We start from the raw sequence: 8,740 nt of genomic DNA, 5'->3' as shown, positions 1-8,740 counted from the left end.
ATAAAAACACAAAATTTTTCCATAGATTTGCAAACTCCAGGCGGGAAAGGAATACTATTTGGGAGATAAAAGATGAGGAGGGCAATTTGTTTCACTCTCAGGAAGACATCACAAAAGAGGTAGTAATTTTTTTTGAAAAAGCATACAAAAGAAATGGGAACTGCAAGATAGAGGATATACTCTGGGGAATTGACTTATTCCCTACTATGTTTGACATGGAGCAAAATGATAGGCTTTTCCAACCTGTCACTGAGGAGGAGCTCCTGATGGTAATGAAGTCTTTTAAAAAAGACAAAAGTCTGGGTCCTGACGGATGGACAATTGAGTTTTTCTTGCATTTTTTTGATCTAATGAAAAATGAATTATTGGGTATGGTAGAGGAATCTAGAGTGAAGGGTAAAATTCACCAGCACATATCATCTACTTACATAGCTCTCATTCCGAAAAAGATGGAAGCCTGCTCGTTTTTGGATTATAGGCCTATATCTCTGTGTAATATCATTTATAAAATCATATCCAAAATCATTGCGGGAAGAATTAGGGGTACTCTATCCAAATACTTGACTCAGGAACAACATGGGTTTCTTCAGGGAAGGAATATCTTGGAGGCAGTTGCAAGCACTCAGGAAAGCCTACATTCGATGCATACAAAAAAAATGGTAGCGGCCATTCTGAAAATTGATCTCAAGAAAGCCTATGACTGCCTGGACTGGGGCTTCTTAAGATGTCTTCTCATAAAAATTGGCCTAAATTCTCAATGTTCAAATTGGATAATGGCTTGTGTGGAAAAAGTAAATTATGCTATCATCATCAATGGTCTGCCATCATTTTTTTTCTCAGCTGCTAGGGGTCTGAGGCAGGGGTGTTCTCTATCTCCTCTCTTGTTTATTTTAGCTATGGATTCATTAAGCCTTCATATCAAAAGAGCGGTCATGGAAAAAAGATGTCGCCCACTGATGATCAGCAGAGGAAATTTCATATCACATAACTTGTTTGTGGACGACATCTTGATTTTTGGCATGCTCTGTCGGCTTACTTGGAATTGCTTACATGAGATTTTGGAAAAATTCCAAAAAGCTACGGGCCTCTTTATAAATGATAGGAAATCCTCTTTCTATCATGGAGAAGTTAATAGAGAATTTATAGAATACCTGGTTCAACTATTCAAGGTTGAAGCAAAGTCCATAAGCGATGGCATGAAATACTTGGGCTTTCATTTAAAACCAGCGGGCTACTCAAAATCAGATTGGCTATGGATTACAGACTGGTTTTTCAAAACGATAAATGAGTGGGAATATAAGTGTCTCTCCATAGTAGGAAGAACAGTTTTAGCTCAAGCAGTGCTGGCTCAGATATCAGTTTACTGGGCTCACCTATTTCATATTCTGGCCAGTGTCATTCATATGCTAAACAAAATGACTGCAAACTTTATATGGGGAGGAAATAAGGAGAAAAGCAAATATCACTTGTCCAAACTATCAGACCTTACCCTTCCTAAGAATCAGGGGGGATGGGGAATAATGGATCTCCGAACTTTTGGGAGGGCTTTGTTATGCAAATCATTATGGAGAGGCGTGTTTGGGGACAGTATATGGAGCAGATCCATTAAGAAAAAGTATATGGCAAGTAGAGATATCTCGTTTTGGTACAGGAAGGGATCGATAGGGTCTTCTCATGGTTCTGCCATCTGGATGAGTTTTAGGAAAATTCAATATTTTTTCCTACAGAACCTGGCCTGGAGCTTTCAAACAGGGAATAAGGTAATTATTGGACTTGACCCTATATCGGGTGGGGGAGATGATATAAATATAACAAGACAACTAATGGAATTTTTCCATCGAAAGGGGTTTTTTACATGGAACCAACTCATCTCAGATTGGCAGGGGCCTTTCCCCATTTGGAAATCTGCTTCGTCTTTGGGCTTAAAAGATTCATTAGCTCAACAGTGGACTCAGATCCAGTGGATTATAAGGAACAGAGGAATCTGTAGAACTGAAGCCGAGAATATTCTTATCTGGAAGGGGAATGGTGGAAAGGACATGGCTACTGTAAAAGATATCTACTCAACTCTCATCAGGTTTCAATATTCAAAATCACTTAGCATTTATCCCTTATCTTTATGGAAAACTGGAAGCCCTCATAAAATCATCATTTTTTCCTGGTTAGTATTCCATAACAAAAATTTAACGTGGGAAAACTTGCAAAAGAGGAACTGGTCAGGCCCTGGAATATGTTTAAGTTGTAAAGCAGAGGCTGAAAACAACCTTCACATGTTTTTGCATTGCATTCACTCTTTCCAGCTTTGGAGGAACCTTTCTTCCTTTTTTGGTTTCAATTTTGTTCCACATCCTTCACTAAAAGAAGCTCTGTATTGGTGGAGCAACCAGAAAGCAATTTGGAGACCTATTCCTCAACTAGTGTTTTGGTCTATCTGGAAATGGAGAAACAACACTTTGTTCCAAAACAAAAAGGAATCTTTTGGATCCATTTTTGAAAACATCATCACTCTTTATAACTCCATCCCTCTCAAGGTTTCTCAGCATAAATCGGAAAAATCAAAGGAGCAGACAACAAGCCAAATGAATCTCCCAAGAGCTTATTTTGATGGGGCGGCACAAAATGGTATATGCGCATGTGGGGTTTTCAGTCATGAAAAAAGATCAACATTTTTCTATATACTGGAATGGGGAAAAGGAACTAACAACAAGGCTGAGGCTATGGCGCTATCAGGGTTACTATACTTTAGCTTATTCCTAAATATTCCATCTTTAAAGATCTATGGAGACTCTAAAATAATTATTGACCATGTCACAACAAAGAGTATTATAAAAAATCAACACCTTTCTGGATGGATGAACAGAATTGACACACTATGGAAAAGGAGGAAGGATTATTCTATTCATCATGTCAACAGATCTCAGAATACACAAGCTGATGAATTGTCAAAGAGAGGACTCCTAACTCAATTGGGAAATTGGAAAATGGACATAAAAATGGAAGTTGAAACATATTTGATTCAAGACTTTTCTCTACCTGGCTCATAATTCTCTTGTTTCATATCATCTCCTAGGTATGTTTCAAAGCAATTTTTTTTTGTACATAAGGCATTCTCTAGTCCAGCTGGCAGTTATCGACCTCTATTGAGGTTTTTTCTTATCCAGGCAATCAATCTGGTAAAAGCACTGCTTTTTCCCTTTGATGTATTGCACATGAATCTTTCCTTTTCCGGTACACTTGGGTACTTTTGGCTTTCAGGCAATTTTGCTTCTCACTATTCCCAATCTGGTTGTACAACCATGTTATTTCTCCCATATCAGACTATACTCATGTATTTATATGATTATTGGTTTTTAATACTATCAAGCTTTTTTCGTACTGAAAAAAAAAAAAAAAAAAAAAAAAAAAAAAAAAAAAAAGAGAGAAATGGTACCGATATGTAGATTTATATTTTCAACGCTAGTCTATATTCGACGAGTATAGCTTGATTCAAGTGCTACTAATTGAAGAGATGAATTTTATTGGAGTCTAAAATGTTTCTAAATATTTCATACTTAGACCTTGACAGATCTTCAAAGGTGGAATTTATTTAAGCAATTCAAATGGAGTGAAGGTATATCTATTGATATATGTACAGGGGGTTAAAGCAATGTTGTGAACATACATGTTCATTGTTTGTTAATAATAGATCATATTTTTTCATTATCATATTTGGGTAGTTTAATTTATAATTATTCAATCACCATTATATGTATATCAGATTATTATTGAGCTTAGAGGTTTATTTCACAGTCGAGTATGATGTGTAATGTTGTCTATCCATCATCAAAGTTGAAATTTTGCTCATGTGATCCAAAAGAAAATTTTTAAAATGTCTAAAAATAAATAAATTAATAACTGCACAAAACATTTAAATACTGTGGGCTCATAAAAAAATGCATGTGAAGAAATTGGATCCTTCTCAGAACGTTAGATTGTATTTAAGATGGATCTATGTTGGTTATTTATAAATTGACAATGCATTAAGAGCATTGGTGTAATTGCTTGAGTGGCTAATTGTCTAGTAATGATTGAGGCATTGTTGAGAGGGTTAGTCATTTCCTTAGGCCCATAAAAAAGCAATAACCATCATTTCAGACCGCCCTTCAAGGTCGTGATGACATTTCATTCAAATGGATGTCGAGTTTAGTTAAGGAAAACCCATTAAAGATAGTAACAAACAATATATACAAGAGTATAGGTATTAACAGAGTTTTCAATTACATAATTGGAAGGGTTATGTGCAATTATGAAAATAACTACTAGTTCAAATATATTGAGGTTACCCATTCTTTTTCCTTGGCATCATTTTATTGCATTAAGAGGCACATTATATGACGGTGATGTTTGAATTTTTTCGTTTTCAATGTAGAGTTGATATGTCCTTTAAAATTTAAAAAGTAATAAAGCTAAAATGTAAAGAAATAATAAATCGAGTTATGTTATTATCATCCAGCAAAACAAGGGTTTCTTTATTAACTATTAGCCTAGAGGGTTTATACTTTTAGTGTGCGGAATAAAGGATGTGTGAAGAAAGGTATGTAACACTGTGCGAAGAAATATGTGTAAGAAAACCTTTATTCGGCACACATCTCTGACTTCATACACCTATTATTGGACACAACTACCTCCACAATTAGATATTTTTGGAAAAAAATGTCACTTTATTTGTCATTGAAACACCTCTTGGTTAGGCACTACATCCTTTCTAGTTACATATCCATTTTGAAATCTGGAGCCTGTAGTTCCACCGATAGATGACATGGATCCAACGCCATATGACTAAGGAGCAAATTCAATAGTGGGGGAGTTAAACGCATTTCGAAATTTGGAGCCTGTAGTTCCACTGATAGATAACATGGATCCAACGCCATATGACTAAGGAGCAAATTCAATAGTGGGGGAGTTAAACGCATTTCGAAATCTGGATCCTGTAGTTCCACAGATAGATGACATGGATCCAACACCATATGACTAAGGAGCAAATGCAATAGTGGGCAGTTAAACGCATAGCTATCAAAGAGAAAAAGTCCAAGCTATTATTAAAAATAGGCTATGTTATGTTAATTGTTGATCACTTGGCAACTTCGATACAAACTGCTACCTTAATCATTACGTGATGATTATCTATTAGATGCGAGGAAGATCAAAATGTCTCTAGAGAAAAGGAGTATCCTTGTTTTCTTCATTTTACGTAGTTCGTTAGTATATTTAAGAAATTCCATAAGTAATCAACTGAATCATTAATACTAATACTCTATTTATAATTAGTTAACTGAATCCTTGATACTGCTCTTCGATCTAAGAATAATTTATTAACTGCATATGTAATACTGCTTTTCTATTTAAGAACTAATTTCTCTAAAGATCTGATAGAACAATAATTATTATTATTATTTTTTTCTCTAACATATAATAATTTGTATTGATCTGATAAATAATAAATAATAATAATTATTATTATTATAATACTTTAAACAAGTCTATTTTGTATTAAAATCCCACCATGAAAAACGATGTCGATATGCAATTGCTTCTGTCTTGAAGGAAAAAGTTGTTAGCAAATAATTTCAATTTGACAAGGATGTCCATCTCTTTTCACCTTGAATACAAGCACATATGTTAGTGGAAGGCGGAAAAGTTGGTTTTGAAGATACAGAATAGTGCCGGCATTGAAATCATATTTACGAATATCGCTACATTTTGTTTTCTTTTAAAACTTTTTGCATCGCCTCCTAAATAAACATATGTTGCAGCAGGAGCCAAAGATACGGAGAGCCTTTGGCCTGCAGTGTCCTCGATGTCGACGAATATAACTTTCGCGCCATGTTTTACAAAAAAATCTGAACGGATGCTTCGCCGATTCCCTGCGCTACCATTAACATAACAATCGATCATATTTATTAATTGAATTTTATATTGCTATACTTAATAATTTTATGCGGTAAAATTAATAGTTATGTGAGAGATGGGTGAAACTATACATCAGAGGGAGACACCTGAAGCATGTTGCGTTAAGGCATGCTTGTAATAAGGTTGCGCAACTAGTGAGTTTATCTATAAATTTATTATTGGTATTGGACATTTAATTTTTTAAGGGTTGGTGTGGAAGCTGAACAATTAAAGAGAGTCCAAAAGACCATAGTTATCAAATTCAAATTCGAATACGAATTCGATACGATACAGAGACTCTATAAAATCAAATACGGAAAAAAAATTCAATAGTATACATGTTACAAATACTTAAACTTACTAATTTTTTTAATAAGAGTTATTTATTTGAAACTGAAATTTACCATTTTATAATTTTGTCCAATATAGAAGTTACAGTTTTTTATTATTTTTATATAGGAATCACTGATTTGCAACTAAATTGCTATTTTATAATTTTTGTTATCTATTTGAAATTGAAATTTACCATTTTTTAATTTTATCCAATATAGAAGTTACAGTTTTTTATTATTTTTATATAAAAATTACTGATTTGCAACTAATTTGTTATTTTATAGCTTTTGTTAAAAGAAAAGTTATTACTTTTTATATTTTTTTAATATTGTTATTTATTATTTTATAATTTTTTTTAATATAGAAATTACTATTTTTTTATTATTTTTTTTTCGAATTTGCAAATTGCAAGTTTTCAATATAGTATTTCTTTTTTTTAATTAATTTTTCCCTATCACAGACTCCCTAAAAATACCATATTAGTTTTCCAGCTTGATTGGATTTCAAACTCAAGCCTCGGGCTACCTGCCTTACACACCACCATTGGCATTGCTCAGCTCTTCATCATTTCTAACTGCCGACAGAATGTGGCGTGGAACAATCTTCGTCTTCTTGTTATCTCTTGCGGCATTTCCAGCCAACTCGAGCACCTCGGCGGCGAGATATTTTGGCAATACACTCAACATAGAACTGAAGAGCTCTCGGAATAGATTTCTTACCATCAATTGATTTCCCTCTTCCTGCCATTGCTCAAGCAATGGAAAAATAATTCATGCACCGTATCGAATTCGATTTGGCCGAATTTTTAATCGTATCGAACCGAATCAGCGAATTTGCGAATTATTTTTGCCAATATGCCCAATTTTGTAGCTATGCAAGAGACCACTTGGAATGTGAAACCAAGGGTCACTAAACTTGTATAAATATGTATCATTGTGAATAATAATGGATTCAAGGTTGATATTTCATATCTCCTCTCTTCATTATTGTTGTATCTAACATGGTATCAGAGTGCAGGCCATGCATGGCTATTTTCAGACTCTGTCAGCTCTACATCAATTCCAAAATTTATCTGTCATTTCTCTATTTATAGAAATATTCTAACGTTATGTAGAAATTTTGAATAATTTAACACATATTCACAGAGATTATCCTGATCATACAATTATAAGCGGAACATGTATAATACATAATCTCCTCTACGTTGATCTTCAATTTACAGAAGCAGAAACATTCACAGGCACACGTAGAAGCATCAATCAAACTCATTAACACAGTATGTATCCCGGGGAAAGCATCTCGCTAAAAACCCCACACTATCTGTATATTATATTGATTGAATCATGTAACATTACAAAGTACAATGCTTATCACAAGCAATCCAGTACCAGCTCCACCTGTTACACACGATACAACTCAGATCTGATCTCCAAATCTATTCCACTGCTTGCCTGCCTCTCCAGCTCAGTACCTGCTCAAGAACTGATGAGAATGGCTTACCAAACTCGTATTTGACCTGCAAATAATCACTCACACTCTATTGGACGTGAGCACAGGCTACAATTCTTGATATTGGCCAATTCATTGGCATACTCAATCCCTCTAATTGTGCAAATCATCATGCACAACTATAGTCACAACTGATAGCAATCTGATCCTCTAACACCTGTCCCTGCTGAATTGAACATGCACTGACATGCAACTGAGTTAACTGATGTATTCTATAGTTGCATTATGAGTTAATAACTTGTGAATTAATTAATAACTAATTCACCCAACTCATCTCTAGTCTATTGATCAGTTAGACTAAATACAACTAGTTTAACAAGGCTAAACTGAACACAACTCCATCAACTACACCTCCAGTCCACTAAACTCAACTCACTTGAGTTCTAACTGAAGTCTTGCATGCAAATATTAGTCATCCCATAGGTAACCACGTATTTCCCTCTGGGATCTGCATGTACCACATCCGTAGCTCATCCTGAAGTGCTCCAAGAGAATAAGATCAAGTTTATAGTCCAAATATTATTATGAGACAATAATATTTGACTTTTCTATTTTTGACAGCCAGTCTAAAAATAGACTTTGATCACTCACACTGTGATCACTCACACTGTGGTCACCCACACTGTGGTCACCCACACTGTGATCACTCACACTGTGATCACCCACACTATGATCATCCACACTGTGATAAAAAATAGAACTTGCGCCATAATTTGCCTGTGGGCCCACTTAGTGAAGGCGACTCTTTTCACTAAGCTCCATCATCTTGTTGAAATCTCAACAAGCATTTCTTGTTGCATGATTTTCAACACTCCCTCTCAACAAGAAAGGCTTCCTCACAAACCCGATCCTGTAACTCTGGAATGTTCTCCATGCAACACATCTGGCCGGTCCACTTGCTCTGTCATCAAAGTCTCTGACTGCTATTGCCTCTGTCGACTGAAACTCTGCATCTCTGTGCTCTTCAGTA

The sequence above is a fragment of the Pinus tabuliformis genome, chromosome 9 (genome assembly GCF_031772625.1).
Source record: "Pinus tabuliformis cultivar Carrire ecotype Pingquan chromosome 9, CPIR1, whole genome shotgun sequence".
NCBI lineage: Eukaryota > Viridiplantae > Streptophyta > Pinopsida > Pinales > Pinaceae > Pinus > Pinus tabuliformis.
The sequence above is the reverse complement of the archived record's forward strand: the minus strand, read 5'-3'. Positions refer to the sequence as shown.